The sequence below is a fragment of the Pituophis catenifer genome, unplaced genomic scaffold (genome assembly GCF_029215685.1).
Source record: "Pituophis catenifer annectens isolate HBS135680 unplaced genomic scaffold, rPitCat1.0.hap2 SCAF_11, whole genome shotgun sequence".
NCBI classification, from domain to species: Eukaryota; Metazoa; Chordata; class Lepidosauria; order Squamata; family Colubridae; genus Pituophis; species Pituophis catenifer.
This window is the reverse complement of record NW_027256891.1, coordinates 11,742,886-11,759,010: the sequence shown is the minus strand read 5'-3', so window position 1 is coordinate 11,759,010 and position 16,125 is coordinate 11,742,886. Positions and strand designations below refer to the sequence as shown.

The window sequence follows — 16,125 nt, the reverse complement described above, 5'->3', positions numbered from 1 at the left end:
CCCCACAGAGAAGGCTCTCCCCCTGGGGGCCGCCAGTCGACATTGTTTGTTTTTAAATTTTATATGTTATGTTTTATCTCGGCTGTTTACCGCCCTGAGTCCTGTTGGAGAAGGGCGGTATAAAAATCAAATCAAATCAAATAGTAGAAATAATAATAATAATATGCACCCTTGGTGCAATCCCAAAACAATGGAACATCACTTGAACACCAACGGTATTGACGGAATCCCCAATCAGTCAATTGCAAAAGGCAGCTTTACTTGGGAGCAGCTTACATCCTGCGACAATACCTTTAAACACCACCAAATACCCACCTCTGCCTCTCCCAGGTCCTTGGGAAGGCCTCGATCATTGGGCAACAACGCCAAACACAGCCCGAACATCTGGCTGACTGTGCAAACCAACCATAATAATTTATTAAATTTGTCTGCCACCCGACACCCAGGGAAAGGAAGCACCCCGATTCCAGTCCCAACTCCCAAGTCCTTCATGCATTCCTTCTTCCTTCCCTTTCTTCTCTCTGTGCAGGTCTCCCTTCCCCTTAACTCGGTCTTGACGAAGAGCTCTGCAGGACTCAGAAGCCCGCATCCCTCTTAAAAGTCGCAGGGAGAGGAAGGGGAAAAAAAAAAAAGCAAATGTCTGACCTCCCGAGCCTATTTCGACAGCTTTCCTTTCTCCTTAGCACACAAGGTCTTTGCGCAGAGCCGGCTGGGCACGAGGAAATTTATGAGAGAGAGAGAGAGAGCGAGAGAGAGAGCAGGAGGCGAGCGAGACCGCATTGTGGTTGGCGCGCCCGGCCGCGCGCCCCCTCTTCCCCCCCTCCCGTCTGCGGTAACCGCGCATGCGCCGCAGCCTGCATTCCATCATGGCGGAGCCGTCCGACTTTCTCTCCTGCCGCGGCGAGGCTTCGTGGCGCCGAGCCTGAGGCGGCGGCTGGAGCGTCTTCCCTTCCCGGCGCTCGCCGCCTTCTCCTCCGGTCCCCCCGCGCGGTGAGTGTCGAGGCTCCCCTTCCGGCCGGGAGAGGCTCCCCTCAGCGGGCCACCAGGGCGGGGCAGCGGCCGGGGGGGGGAGGAGGAGGAGGGGGGGATAAAAAAGGGGGGGGGTCGCACCGAGTGGGGGGGGAGAAAGCGGGATATGCCCCCCCCGGAAATACCGGAGCGAGGAGAGGGAGGGGGTGAAGAGGCTGACCCCACTTTCACCCCCCCTCCCCTCCTTCGCCCAGCAACAGCCCCCCCCTTTCCATCCCCACACCTGATTTGTCCCCCCCTCCCATTCCAGAATAATTCCAGGATTTTGCAAAAAAAAAAAAAGTGCTGATTTCCATTCTCCCCCCCGTTGCAAACCAGGAGCTTTGCAGCCCCAGTTTTGCATTTTTATTTTTATTTAAAAAAAAATATTCTGGTTGTTTCCTCCACGCCCCCTCGCAACAGCCCCCCCTCCCTCCCTCCCTCCCAAGGACCAAGTCTTTTTATTTTTATTATTTTAATTTTTTTTTAAAAAAAAATGCCCATTTCCTTAAATTTTCCAGGGCCTTCTCCACTCTTCCCTTGCCTGCCAACCAGCCAGCCTCACATTCCCATCTTGACTTATTATTCCGGGAAAAGGGAAAGAAAAAAAAAAACCCACCAAAAACCCGCCCCCTTCCTCCAGCTGATCTTTTTTTTTTTTTTTAACTGTATTTCCAGAGCCTCCACCTTTTTCCAACCAATCTCTGGTTCTGCTCCCACTTTTTTTGGAGGGTGGGGGGGAATAGTGGGGGGGGGGTCAGAAGGGAAGAGAGGCTTGGAAAGATGAAGAAGGGGAGGTTTTGGATTTGCTGAGGCTGGGATTGAGGGATTTGGGGGGGGGATTTGGAGGGCTTGCTGTTAATCCTTGGGGTTGGAAAATGGATTCGGGGAGAAGGGGACCTTGCATTTGGAGGAATGGAGGGGGTGGGTTGGGGGAGGGGGTTTTGTGTGTGGGGGGTGTGCTTCCCAAACTTGGGGAAATGGAGGGGGGGGAAATGGGGAGGGGGAGAGGTAACCACAGCCGGGCAGGAAAGTTGGTATGGAACCCAGATGAAGAGAATTGGATCTGCAAGAAAGGGGGAGAGGTTGTGGAGAGGGGTTTAGGCCAAAGGGTGTGTGTGTGTGTGATAGGGGGTTTGTGTGGTGTGCAAGGATGCATACAAAGAGGATGTGGGTTCAAAAGCTGGGTTGCAAAGTTTAGTAGAGTTTGGCGGAGGGAACCCTAATGCCTAATGCTCCAGGATTGTGGCTTATGCTCGAAACATCTGGAAATGCAAGGCCAAAGGTATAAGAAACTTCAAGGTGCCTGTGGAAAGGTACTTAAAGAGACCGAAATGTTTTGGTTCTTTCTTTCTTTCTTTCTTTCTTTCTTTCTTTCTTTCTTTCTTTCTTTCTTTCTTTCTTTCTTTCTTTCTTTCCTTCCTTCCTTCCTTCCTTCCTTCCTTCCTTCCTTCCTTCCTTCCTTCCTTCCTTCTTTCCTTCTCTCTCTCTCTCTTTCTCTCTCTCTCTCTCTCTCTCTCTCTCTCTCTCTCTCTCTATATATATATATATATATATATATATATATATATATATATATGCACACACACACACATACATATTTAGGGGGGCAGCGACATGCCCCAGTTTTGCTTCCACCTGCTTTGTGGATGTGGGTTTCTTTTAAGTGGCAGGAAGTTCCCTTTGGGAAGGGGGAGAAAGAAAGATTCCTAGGAATGCCAGCCCTCCCCCCCCTTCCCAGCAAAGCAGAGGTGATGGGTCCGACTGATACTCCCTTTTAAAGGTTTTCGACTCTAGGTGGCTCTTTTCCTCTTGAGGATCCGCTGAGGCTAATTATTTTGAAAAGAGGGGAAAGGGGGTGGAGGAAGGGAGGGGGGATGCTTTCCCCTTCGTTCTTCTCCACCCCTTTTCCCCTTCAATGCTGTCTATCTGAATGCCACGTCGCCTTGCCTTCCCCGGCCTTTTGACTGAGTGCATAGCAAGCGTAGTAGATACTCTCCCACAGCGTTTCTCCTGAGCTAAAGGTAGGTGCTGTTAATCAGCGGCAGCTTTCCTATCGGCCTGTCTTTTGAATCCCTTCTGGATCCCTTCCTTTAGGGAAAAAGAGAGGGCGGGGGGCGCGGAATTTGTAACCGATGTCCAGGCTCCTGCTTAATTGCAAAGATGTTAGTAGGTGCCAAGGAAGGTTTCGGTCATGTCTTTTGCAGCTGTGATCACAGGCTGGGGGGTGGGTGGGGGGAAGGTAATTCAGATGATGGAAACCTCTGTTTTGGGATTAAGAAGACCACCTTCCCCCCGCCCCCTTTACAAGATCCTTTCCTCAACATATGGCAAATAGTGTGTGTTATTATAATCTTGCCAACTGGCCGCCAATGACGCAAATACTGGCAGGTGTACTTTAGTTCATTGTATGTTTCCTGTTTGTACTCCTTTCCAGCTTTTTTTAGTCATCGGTGTTAATGGAATCTATTTCATATTTTTTATCTGTTGTTTTTTTTTCGTTTTTAAACCGGTGTTTGCTTTAGATAGATGAATTATGGAAAAGCATATCTATTTTTGTTGGGGAAACCTGTGTTCGATTATTCATGCATTTATGCTGATAAATATATCGTCATGGATAGGGATGGCAAACTGTAGTTTAAAACTTAAAAGGGTAACAGAAATGGACAAGTATTCCAGCTAGTGCTGTAGTTTGATTCTTAAACGATTACTGGTGGTATCTGTGATAGAGGTGTTTTAAGACCAGTTGTACTTGCTACAGCAGCCATTATGCAATGGTATTCGTGACATTTTTCTGAAATGTCAAATTTGTCAGCCTGGAAAGATTTGTGATTCTGGCATAATCAGTTTTCAGATGAGAAATTACGTCTTGGCCATAATCACTTTGAAAAGTGTCTACTTTATGCTGGTCTTCCTTTTTCAGCCATGTTGGTAACATACCTATCACCAGGATCTGACTTATATGTGGGTTGTAATAATAAATGAAATAATTTATATAACTTTTTTTTATTTAGAAAATGTGCTGTAAGCATCTTTTTTTTTTTTTATTTTTCATGTTTCTTCTGTGGAGCCCAGGACAATATCTGAAGCCTTGCAAAACTTCAAAGTAGCTTATGGAGTTGTATGGCCCAAGTTCACTCACTTGTCGTCAAATACTTAAAAATAAGAACAGAAAAAAAGAGGGAATTAGTACACAGTATTTTGATTTTACTCTTCTAGGAGTATTTCTATAACAACTCTTAGAATTAAATAGAAGTAAAAAAATATACTGTTTTTTTTTGAAAACTTGGGAAAATAATATTGCCTTATGCTAAAATATTGTTAAGGGCAGTTACCTGTTCTGGTTAAGTTGGTGATCACCAAATAAAATAAAATCTCCATTTTTCCTTTCTTGCCATTTGAAATATCACTGTAGTTCTTTCCTCCAAATTCTGTTTGTGATGTTCTTTTTAATATAATATTGTTTTAATTTTGTACAAGCTTACTCTTGAAATAGGCCTTTATATATCTTGTTTTCCCTTTCACCTGCATTCTTGTATGGCACAAAAGTTATATTTTAATTTGCGAAGGTTGAGATAGTGGATTTTTCAGCTCTTATCTCTTTTGCAGAGCAGAAGTCTTGGATTCCTGAATAAAAAAAAACAAAACAGATTGAGCTCTATCTCATCTTCTAGAAGGACTCATTGTGGTGGAGATAAGCAAGAGATCTCTCTCTTTTATATTAACCTAAGCTTTCTTGTCTATATTTCCTGGTGATCCAGTAGCTCGGTCACTCGGAAAAACAAACAAAACCCAGCAGCATTGGAGCTTCCAGGATTCACAAATATTGCGCACAAATGCTCTCCCAGGTTTGGGCCTTTCACCTGCATCTGAACAAACATTTACTTTGGCACAGAAACAGAAAAGCCTTAAAGGGGCCACGTGTATTGATAAGCAGAATTGATTAGGAATGCTAAGGACTCTGCATGTTCCTCTTTCCTCTCTTCCTCCATCAGCAGCCATGGAATGACCAGAGAACATAATCCTGTGTTGCGTGTCCCCCCCCCACCCCCCCAAGGTGGTCCTCGACTTACAACAGTTCATTTACCGCTTGGAGTCAACGGCACTGAAAAAAAGTGACAGATGACCATTTTTCAAACTTACGGCCTTTGTAACATCCCCATGGCCCCCTGATCAAAATTAAGACGTTTGGCAACTGGCTCATATTTAGGATGGTCGCAGCGTCCTGGGATCATGTGACCCCCTTTTGCGACCTTCTGACAAGCAAAATCAATGGGGAGGCCAGATTCATTTAACAACTACGTTGCTAACTTAATAACTGCAGTGATTCATTTAACAACTGTGGCCTGAAAAGTCGTAAAATGGGGCAAAACTCAACTTAAGAAATGTCTCACTTAGCAAGAGAAATTTTGGGCTTAATTTTGGTCATAAGTCGAGGACTACCTGTGTTGTGCAAAACTATTGTCGACAAATCTTCCTGTGGATTTTTCTGATGAAACGAGAGCCACTATGGCATAATAACTGCAGCTCATTGGATCATTGCCAAAGTGCACACAATGATCCTGCAAATGGCCTTTCCTGGATTAGGACTCACCTGAAGCCCTTTTTCATTTAGGGTTTTGCAAAGTGTGATAATTTACTGATACTGACTCTATCGTGAATGTTCATAGGTGGAGAACGTTCTGTGCTACAGGTTTAGAGTTTGAATTCTGATTTAGGCATGAAAACTGGCTAGGTGACTTTGGGCCAGTCATTCTCTCTCATCCCATGACATCAGGCTTGGGCGACAAGCAAGTCGGTTAATTCCTGTTGCAACCAATGGGTCAATAATTGGTTGATTAAAAAAAAATAGGGGGCCCTACACTTCTGGGAAAAATTCTAGGAAGAAGAGAGAAGTGGGATGGCATACGTGACCTCTCACTCCCCTGAACTTAAGTAGAGTATCAGTGCTTTGGGTACATCTGATGTGGGATGTAAATTTGTTTAATATTTAGAGATAGCATAATTAATTTTTTATCCTAGATTAATCAATCCATTCTGAAGATAATGCTTTGCCAAAGTTTTACCTGAAAGTGAAAATGCAAAATAATTTAGTACTAGAGTTTGATGCTAGATCATTTTCCTCTTAAAGGAAAAATTGAATCTAATTAAGAACTTAGCCTCTTTGTTCCCATTGTTAGTGAAATTTTCTCTAACCTTTATGCATCTATGTTTTATTACTACAAGAACAGCTGTATTGGGGTGATTGATTGGCTTGTTATATGTTTGAATGCCATTAAGCATACACACACAAAATCCTCTTGGTTTTAATATATTGTGTTATAGGTTTCCCATGTTTCCTTGAATCTCCCAGAGTTGGGAAATTGTGGCTGATAGGAGCCAGATTCTTAATAAATATGCTGCTCAAGGAATACATGGTATGGCAGCCTGTGTGGCAGGCAGTTCCAACTACACTATTTCCTTGGAATAAATATCTATAATAAAGCTGGATTAGTGTGCTCATTAAGATAGACTTATCATATCTGAGCGATCAAAACTGTCCTATGACTCAAGTGATCGTTCCCTTTAAGAAGTATGCAACTTATCGCCACGATCGTCTACATATAATGCCAGAAATGAACTTGAAGTCTGAAGGACATCTAGTCACACAATCTGCACAGTGTAGAATGGCCTCGAGGAAGCACTCCTCCTCAGTTTCCCCAACATTATTTTAGCTTTTGTAATGATTTTTAAAAAAGGGACACAGTGACTCTGGTTAAGATGCTGAGCTTGTCGATCGAAAGGTCAGCAGTTCAGCGGATCAAATCCCTGGTGCTGCATAACAGGGTGAGCTCCCGTTACTTGTCCCAGCTTCTGCCAACCTAGCAGTTCGAAAGCAGGTAAAAAATGCAAGTAGAAAAATAGGGACCACCTTTGGTGGGAAGGGAACAGCGTTCCGTGCACCTTTGGCGTTGAGTCATGCCGGCCACATGACCACGGAGACGTCTTCGGACAGCGCTGGCTCTTCGGCTTTGAAATGGAAATTAGCACCGCCCCATAGAGTCGGGAACGACTAGCACATATGTGCGGGGGGAACCTTTACCTTCACCTAATGATTAAAAAAAAGGTCCATGCTTACATTTCATGAACGCATAAAATGAAAAGAATTTTATTTTTCCTTTTCAGTACTTGGATGGGAGAGGAAGAGGATAGTAGACATGAAAAGAATGCATACACGATAGGGAAGGATAGAGTAGACACGAAGAGAATGTGTTGCCTAACAGCAGGATGGAGGATGATATTGGGAAGACTGGTAGAAAACAAAGATAAAATTATGAAGCACTGAGTGAGAGCACAGCTTGCTGAGAGAACTTGCATGGCTTCTCTGGGGGTAGATCCTGCCTCAAAAACTTGTTCAGGTGTTTTGCAGGCGTCAGCAGGTGCATGAATGGAGGTGGTCCTACACTTGTGTTCAAAAGATTTTTTGACAAAGGTCATTGTGAAAGACTCTTGAGTAAACTAGTCCTAGGATTTCAGGAAAAGTCCTCCCATGGATCAGTGATTAGTTGAGCTATTGTTCAGCCAGGCAGGGTGGAGGCAGCAAGCAGGGAATTAGCCTTGAATTTTAAGAGATCCAGGACCATCCGCAGTCTGGGGAGATTTTTGTATTATGGACAAAACACAAAGTGGTTAGCTGGAACTCAACACACATGGATCTGATTGCTTGCGACCAGAGTTGGGCTGCTGCCAGTTCGGGTGAACCGGTAGTTCCAACCAGCGGCAAGGCCCACCCACCTGCCCAGGCGCTATCCCATCCTATATAATTGCCGTGTGTTTGAAGCTGCATTCACACTCGCACGCTCACGTGTTCGGTTCTGAGCAAACCGGTTCTTACATTTTGTGATGGCCAACTCTGCTTGAGACTGACAACTATGGAAAACACGGAACAGAATAAATTAGCAGTTTTTCACATTGGAGGAAAGTACAAAGTCCCCTAAGGATCTGGTTTGGGCCCATGTTCAACTTGTTAATAAATGAGTTAGTCAAGACATTTCCAATTAAGTGACAAAATTGACAGATGACACAATCATTTAAACTAAGACATAAGGGAATTGTGAAGAGCTCCAAAGAGATCTCTTCCAACAATGCTTAGATCACTAAATGGCAAATGCAATTTAATCTCTTCCGGCATGATAATAGTCTGTCACTACATACTAGATGCATGGGAGCAGGAATGGCAGGGGAAAAAAAAACACATTTTCATCTCCTCTAATTAAATATTAAGTTTACTTTAATAATATGTAACATAAGTATATTTCCAAGGAACACATTTCAATTAATGTATTCTTCTGAGTAAGTATTTTTTTAAATTGATTTTAAACTTGATTACAGTTTGGAGTGTTGTGGATTTCATAGTTATTTATTGAGTGTTGATCCGTCATTTGAGAGCCAGTTTGGTCTAGTGCAGGGGTCTGCAACCTTAAGCACTCAAAGAGCTGTTTGGACCCGTTTCCCACAGAAAAGAAAACACCGGGAGCCACAAAACCTGGGTGGGCGTGGCCAACTTGATGTCACTCACTTCCACCAATCACATGACCCCCCCCCCAGCCACGCCTACCCAGCCGGTCATTAGGGCAGAGAACCAGTTGTTAAAAAACATGGGGAACCACAAAACCCTTTTGACATCTCTCTCTCCCCTCCCTCCCTCCCTCCCCCTCTCTCTCTCTCTCTCTGTCTCTCTCTCTCTCCCCCTCTCTCTGTATGTCTCTCTTTCTTCCCCTCTCTCTGTATCTCTCTGTCTCTGCCCTGGCCGCTTTTCCATCCCCCGCCATCACCCTTACCTTCTCAGGCCAGGCGAGGAGTGACTGGATGGGGAGGGCGAGGGGTGGGGCTAGCCAGTCGTGGGATCACCTGACAGGCAGCCACAGCAGAGAGCCCAAAGAGCTGCATGTGGCTCTGGAGCCCCAGGTTGCTGACTCCTGGTTTAGTGGTTAAGGCACCTGGCTAGAAAGTAGGAGACAGTGAGTTCTAGTCCTGCCTTAAGCATGAAAGCCAGATGGGTGACTTTGGACCAATCACGAGAATACTGTGAGTTCTAGTTCTGCTTTAGGCATGAAATCTGGCTGGGTGACTTTGAGCCAATCACTAGGAAAATGTGAGTTCTAGTTCTGTCTCAGACATGAAAGCCAGCTCGGGAACTTTGGGCCAATCACCAGGAGGCTTTAAGTTCTAGACTCACCATATACATAAGGTCTGGCTGACCTTGGACCAAACATACACAGCCCAACTCACCTCACAGGCATATAATTCTGGGGAAAACAAGAAGAAGAAAGCTAAGTTTGGATGTGTTTGCCACCTTGAATTATTTGTGTAAAAAAAAAAAAAGGCAGAATACAAATAAATAGAATAAAAACGTGCTCACTATAGAGGAGTGTCAGACTGTTTGAGCCATACTACAGGGGTTGTTCTAGAAGTATATTTGATTTTAAGGTACCCTCCAACTTTCACCTGTAAATAAGATTGATTTGCCTTACAATGCAGAGAGGAAACACTGATTTAGAATCCAGTGTTTGGAAGTACCTAAAAGCTCTGCTGATGAGAATTACAGTACAAGAATAGGATAGGTTTTCCCCCCTTTGGTTTCACTTAAGTTTTAAAAAAATGCTTCCCTCTGATTACAGGCAGAGAATAGAAAAGATTTTTGATTTCTGGACCCTGATATCTTATGTTAAGACACAAAGAGTTTCCTTATTTGTATGTGTAGTGGATTAACAGTTGTGAAACTCAGTTGGAATCAGGGTGGATTTGATTTAAATCGAGTTGATTTAAATCACAATTTAAATCATGATTTAAATCACTAGTAAAAAGGCTTGATTTAAATCAACTCGTTTAAATCATAATTTTTAAAGAGCAACTGTCATCTCTGCTACTCCTTTGACCCGCTGTTGACTCACCGATAGTCCCAGTGTTGCAGAATATACAGCCTCATGCTACATAACTAAGCTCCATTTCATGCTGAATAAACTAAATTATTTATGTATCTTAAATAGAAAACTAACTTACGACAGATTTTTACCCCAAAAGTTTTTTATTAAAATAAATTCGATAAAAATCAAAAAAATCCGATTTAAATCAAAAAAATCTGATTTTTTTTTATTTTTTTTTAAAAAAATCATTGATTTTTATCCACCCTGGTTGGAATTCAACAACTCTAATTTAACTGGCTTATTTTGCTTATGCTACAAGATTCCTAAAACGAGACTTTTTCTAGGCCATCTTATTAGAATTCTTCATAACCGCAGATACTCGGCATTGAATCTTCTGCATATCTTGAGTCGTCATGTGCGAATAGGCGGCAATATAAATTTCCTAAAATAAAATAAATATCTAGAATACCTTCTACGATTCAATTCTTCCAATCCTAAAAAAATCCATCATGATCTAAGCCCAGCTGCCCCTTATATTTCAGACTTTTCAAAAAAAAAAGTATTGTCCATGTTACTTCATAATCAGCTGCCCCCAGAGATAAGAAGAATCCAAGACCTCGGTGCCTTCCGCCCTGCCCTTAAAACTTCCTTTTTTCAGCAAGCCGGGCTGGCCTAATACTTTTTTTAAATGTTTTTAATTGTTTTGTCATTGCTTTTAATCATGGGGCCAAATATATATATATCTTTTTAATTGTATTTTAATGTTTGTAGTTTATGTTTTTACTTTGGCTGTACACTGCCCTGAGTCCTCAGGGAGAAGGGCGGTATATAAATTCGATATAAAAATAAATAAATAAATACATCTTTTAGTAATGCCAGCACGATCTCTGTAAAGAAGGAAATAAATATTGAGATGTTTACGATGCTGGCTTGTGCTGTGGAACTGCAGGAAAGACACTAAACCATGCTGTGGAAATATTTAATCTCTACCTTTTTCACCTCTTCATCTGCTCTCATGTTTATCTTCCCTCTTCAGGGTTTGCAGGTAATCTCAACCAGTGTAGGTAGGTGGATAGGTAAGTAGATGGAGGGAGGGAGAAAGCACTTTGTACCTTTCCTGATTTTGATTCATAGTGTTCTGCCCCAGCTACAGACCCTAAAGAACGCAGCACACACAAAGTACTCTGGCCCAAGTACTTCCTATTGATCTAATGTGAATTGATGCCTATGCGACACTGCCATTGACTCTCTAAAGTTATAGTGTACCGTATTTTTCGGAGACGCACTTCCTAAAAGGGGGTGAATAGGTGCATCTTATACACCGAATGTAGCCCCGCCCACCCACTGGCCCCCACCCTTTGGCCTCTGCCTCGCAGCAGTTACCTCTTTGCAAGCAAACAGCAAGAAAAAACAGCTCCTTTCAGCTTCAGCACAGCCTAATTAGCACAAGTTGATTGGATCCGCCTCCCGACTCTCAGCTGATTTGCTCTCAGCTGTTTTGTTCAGGGCTCTGCTGCTTGCTGCAAAGAGGTAAATTGCTGGAGCAGATTTTTTTTTTCCTTGTGCTAATCAAGCTATGCTGAAAACGAAAATGAAAGTAAAGCAGGCTGTTTGCTGCAACAAGGCAAAATTGCTCAGAGGCAGAGGCAGATTTCTTTCTTTTTTTCCTCACCAAAAAAGGTAGGTGCGTCTTATATTCCGGTGCATCTTACCCTCCAAAACATATGGTATTTTGATCTTGATTAGTTGTTGAGTTTGTGTTCAAGTTCCTTAGTCTATGTACTGTATATGTATAGATCACGTACAGAATCATAGATCTGAGTAAACAGATCATACTTCCCTTCATGATACGTTTTCACTTTCCTCTCTTCTTCTAGGTTAGATGGTGTAATCTTGTGAATGATTTTGCCAACCTTTACCACAATTACTCCATAAAACCCTGGCATAATTCTTTCCCCTGGACTATGCCGTACAATATCGCTAAATACCGTATGTCCTAGCTCTGTCTTACTCTTTTATAAGAAACATCCATGATTTTATAGTGAAAAATAGATTGGTCCCCAATCTATGGTCCCCAAGTTATGACAATGGAAAATTGAAGGGAGTAGAGGAATGTTGAATTCATGCAGAGCTTCGTTAAAAAATTGTGGTCTTATGATAAAGGCTACTGCGAGTTCTGGTCCCGCCTTCGACATAAAAGCTGACTGGAGGATTTTGGGCCAATCACCAGGAGACTGTGAGTTCTAGTCCCGCCCTAGGCATGAAAGCTGGCTGGGTGACGGGCCAATCACCAGGAACCTGTAAATTCTAGTCCCGCCTTAGGCATGAAATTTGGCTGGTTGACTTTTGGCGAGTTATTCTCTCTCAGCCCCATCCATCTCGCATGGCTACTGTTCTGGGAAATTGGAGAAGGAAAGAATATTAGGTATGTTTGCCGCTTATTTGTAAGAATAATAAAGGTGGGATACAAATAAATACTGTAATTCAAAGCTGTGATATTATCCAATGATGTAAAAATGCCATGAAATATTTCTGATTGCAATCATACTGTATATCAAGTTTGGTATTACTTTGATACAGTGATAAATATCCAGGGAGAAATATATTGAAATTTCTTCAAGAGAGAGAGCGCATTTGTGTTTTCAGGAATTAAAAAGTTTTAATAACCTTTGGTTTGTTTGATAAAAAGTTTGATTAACCTTTGGTTAATCTCCCCACCAAAGGCAGAATTTTAAGACATATTAATTTATGTGTGTATTTTGCATCTGCCCTTACACAATTTCTTTGACTACATTTGCTTTTGGAGCGAAACTTAAGAAACATTTTTAATGATTATTTGCAACCCAATGGCACTTTCTGGATAGAAGCCAAATATTATACACAAAAGAGAGTGCATATAAGGTCTCCTGGGGAATATTTAAAATTATTTCTAATGGTTTAATTAAAAAAAAAAACATGCCTCCAGTTATGAACAGATTGCTGTTATGGAAAGTATGTGGCCTTGCCATCTCTGCCTCTGAAAAGTTAAGTTATAACTAGGTTCTTGTCAAAAGACAGTTATTTGTCTGACCTTTTTTGAAATTTGGAATATGTAAATCATTTTGCCTGAAATGCTTCTGTGTGGTCTCCCTTGTAATGCGAGAAAATCTTTCGAGAATAATCTGATAAAATGAGATTACCAGAAAGTGGGCATGAAATAGTAAAGAAGTGATTGAGTTGTGGTACTGATTCTGTTCATAAATTAACAAATATTACAAGTGTTGTTTTCACATTCCAAAGTAAGCTTTAGACAACCTTATAATGTGCATTCCTATGTTTGGAGAACGGTGGGATGCTGCTTAAATAATGTTCCCTCCATTTATAATTTGTATCATACTAGCTGGCAGGGACAAAATGTAGATATGAATCCCACAACAAACTTTGAACCATCTCAATATCCAACAGATTGAGGACAATCTTTTCTTCAAGCTGGGCTAGATCAAGTCAGATCCAAGTTTTATTTGGTTGAGTGTTAGATTTTTGTGTGTGTGCCTTCTGGTTAGTTTTATTGACTTCTGGCGATTGCCTGGGCAAGTCCCTACATTTTTCTTACAAGAGTTTGGAAGTGTTTTACCTTTACCTCTTTTCTGGGGCTGAGAGAGAATGACTGGCCCAAGGCCACCCAGCTAGAACTCATGATCTCCTGGTTTCTTGCCTGATGCCTTAACCACCATACCAAACCACTAGTGTACCATGCCTTAACCACTAGTGTACCATGACGTTCAAAGACTTTGGCTTTGAGTTCATTGTCAGCATGTCCCTCCGGTGAATGATAGCTGAATTATCGATTAATGAATAATGAATTGGCAATGTACAACAAGCCAATGTTTTGGATACTACTTACACTAACTCTCCCACCCCAATTGACATAAGCCAAGATTCCCATGAAGGTGTTTTCTAAGCATTTAAAGCATTGCTTTCAATTTGGATGCCTTCTCAGTCCAAATCCAATATTTTAACCACAGCACCATATTGAGACTCGGGTGAGACCAAGTCATCCAGTCTTCATTAAAGGGTCTAGAGGTATTAATAAATTGCTCTCTGTAGTTATTTGTGCAAATAAGGAACTGGCAGCTAGTATGTGGGTTGTATGCTTAGATGCTTTGTCTGGGTTCCTACCATCCGTTCCTTGACGGACTGGAGATGAAATTACAAAATTCCATGAGTTATTTACCTAAAAATGAATGTGAACATGTAATTTGGCTTTTGCAAACCACAGATGTCCTCATTAAATCCCAGACTAGTTGAATTGCCAGCGTTACAAGAATGTCAGTTCTAGAATTACTGAGAATGTTTCTAATAGAAAATGGAACCTAGAATAACAGAGTTGGAAGGGGCCTTGGAGGTCTTCTAGGCAACCCCCTGTTCAAGCAGGAGACCCTATATCACTTCAGACAAATGGCTGAAATGGTATAGGATCTCCTGTGATCTCTGTCCTTCTCTGGTAATTGAAATTAAAGAATATATTTCGATATTATTCCTGTTCTAATAGTTCATTGATTACTATTGCAGGCACCTGAAAAAGTTACTAACACATTTTAAATATTTAGATCCGTTCCCACTTTCCTTTAGACAGTAGAGTTTGGCTGCCTGTCATCCAGTTTTTCTTAAACAGTTCTGTGTTGATTCCTTCTCCATTCTCCAGTGTGGCTGTCTGAAGAGTTGCTACCTTGAGTATGTTCAGGGGATTTTGGTGGTTCATAATTTCCTTCATAATCCTGAAATAACTTCACATCTCCAGGAAATCATAGCACAATGTAAAGAAATTTCCTTCTATGAGCTGTAGAACTTCTCCTTGAATACAGAATAACAGAGTTGGAAGGGACCTTGGAGGTCTTCTAGTCCAATCCCCTGCTCAGGTAGGAAACCCTATACTATTTCAGACAAATGGTTGTCCAATCTCTTCTTTAAAACTTCCAGTATTGGAGTATTCACAACTTCTGGAGGCAAGTTGTTCCACAGATTAGTTGTTCTAACTGTCAGGATATTTCTCCTTAGTTCTAAGTTGCTTCTCTCCTTGATTAGTTTCCATCCATTGCTTCTTGTCCTACCCTCAGGTGCTTTGGAGAATAGCTTGACTCCCTCTTCTTTGAGGCAGCCCCTCAAATATTGGAAGACTGCTATCATGTCTCTCCTAGTCCTTCTTTTCATTAAACTAGACATACCTAGTTCCTGCAGCCATTCTTCATATGTTTTAGCCTCCAGCCCCCTAATCATCTTTGTTGTTCTTCTCTGCACTCTTTCTAGAGTCTCCAAATTTTTTTTACATCATGGCGACTAAAACTGGATGCAATATTCCAAGTGTGGCCTTACAAAGGCATTATAAAGTGGTATTAACACTTCATGTGAAATCTCACCTCTACGTGCCTTGGACTTGTTCCTTGGCTTCAATAACTTTACAGTAGTAGTAATTAACTCCTGATCGTTGACCATAGTTTTTAAAATTTCTACTAACTGTAAGAAATAGTAATACCTCAATATTCTTTACTATTTAAACCGGTGATGATGGACAATCAGTTATCTATTGTGTTTATTGAACCATTTCTAGGAAAGAAGGAAAAATGTCATAAGGTTCCAAATATTTTCACTAAAATTAATTTCGGAGTGAAACATACAATTCTTTTTCCTTGAACTTGACTATCCATGATACACATTCTTCAAGGCCATCTTGTGAACTGAGGACTTAATCCAAATTCATACCAGGTCTCATTTCCTAAAGTGAAATTTGAAATTTGAACATTGGAAGTAAAGATGCAAAGACCACTACAGAGAAGAAATCCAGTTCTAAATTGTAGATATTTGGAATCCTTGATTTTTCCTTCCTCAATGTGCTTCAGAACAGTTTAATTTAAATTAAGTACTACTTCAAATTCAATTTGATATCAAATGGCAACTTTCAAAGCCTTGCTTAAGTCTATGTGTTTTGAAGTGAAATAACAGAAAACTTGTCACAGCTTTTTAAAATCACTGTTCTCATTGGTGACTAAATTTTTTTTCAACTTCATCGAACTTTGCAGTTATTTTAAAAGGCATATTTTTAATGATTGGTACTAGAGATTGACATTTTGACTTTGTTGGTTGTTCTGGTTATCAAACACTAATTGGATGAGTAAAGCTATCTTCCAGTTGGATATATTCTAGCAGCTTTTAAACGTGAACTATACTGGTCATT

General features: G+C 41.5%; 1 protein-coding gene across 1 annotated transcript in view; it reads left to right on the top strand.

Moving 5' to 3' along the window:
- The first annotated feature begins 879 nt into the window (after positions 1-879).
- LOC139322542 (fibronectin type-III domain-containing protein 3A-like) overlaps positions 880-16,125 on the top strand; it is a 71,595-nt gene continuing 56,349 nt past the window's right edge. The window contains exon 1 of the mRNA XM_070951669.1: positions 880-990. The gene's annotated coding sequence lies outside the window, so the exon portion shown is untranslated. The remainder of the gene's footprint in view (positions 991-16,125) is intronic.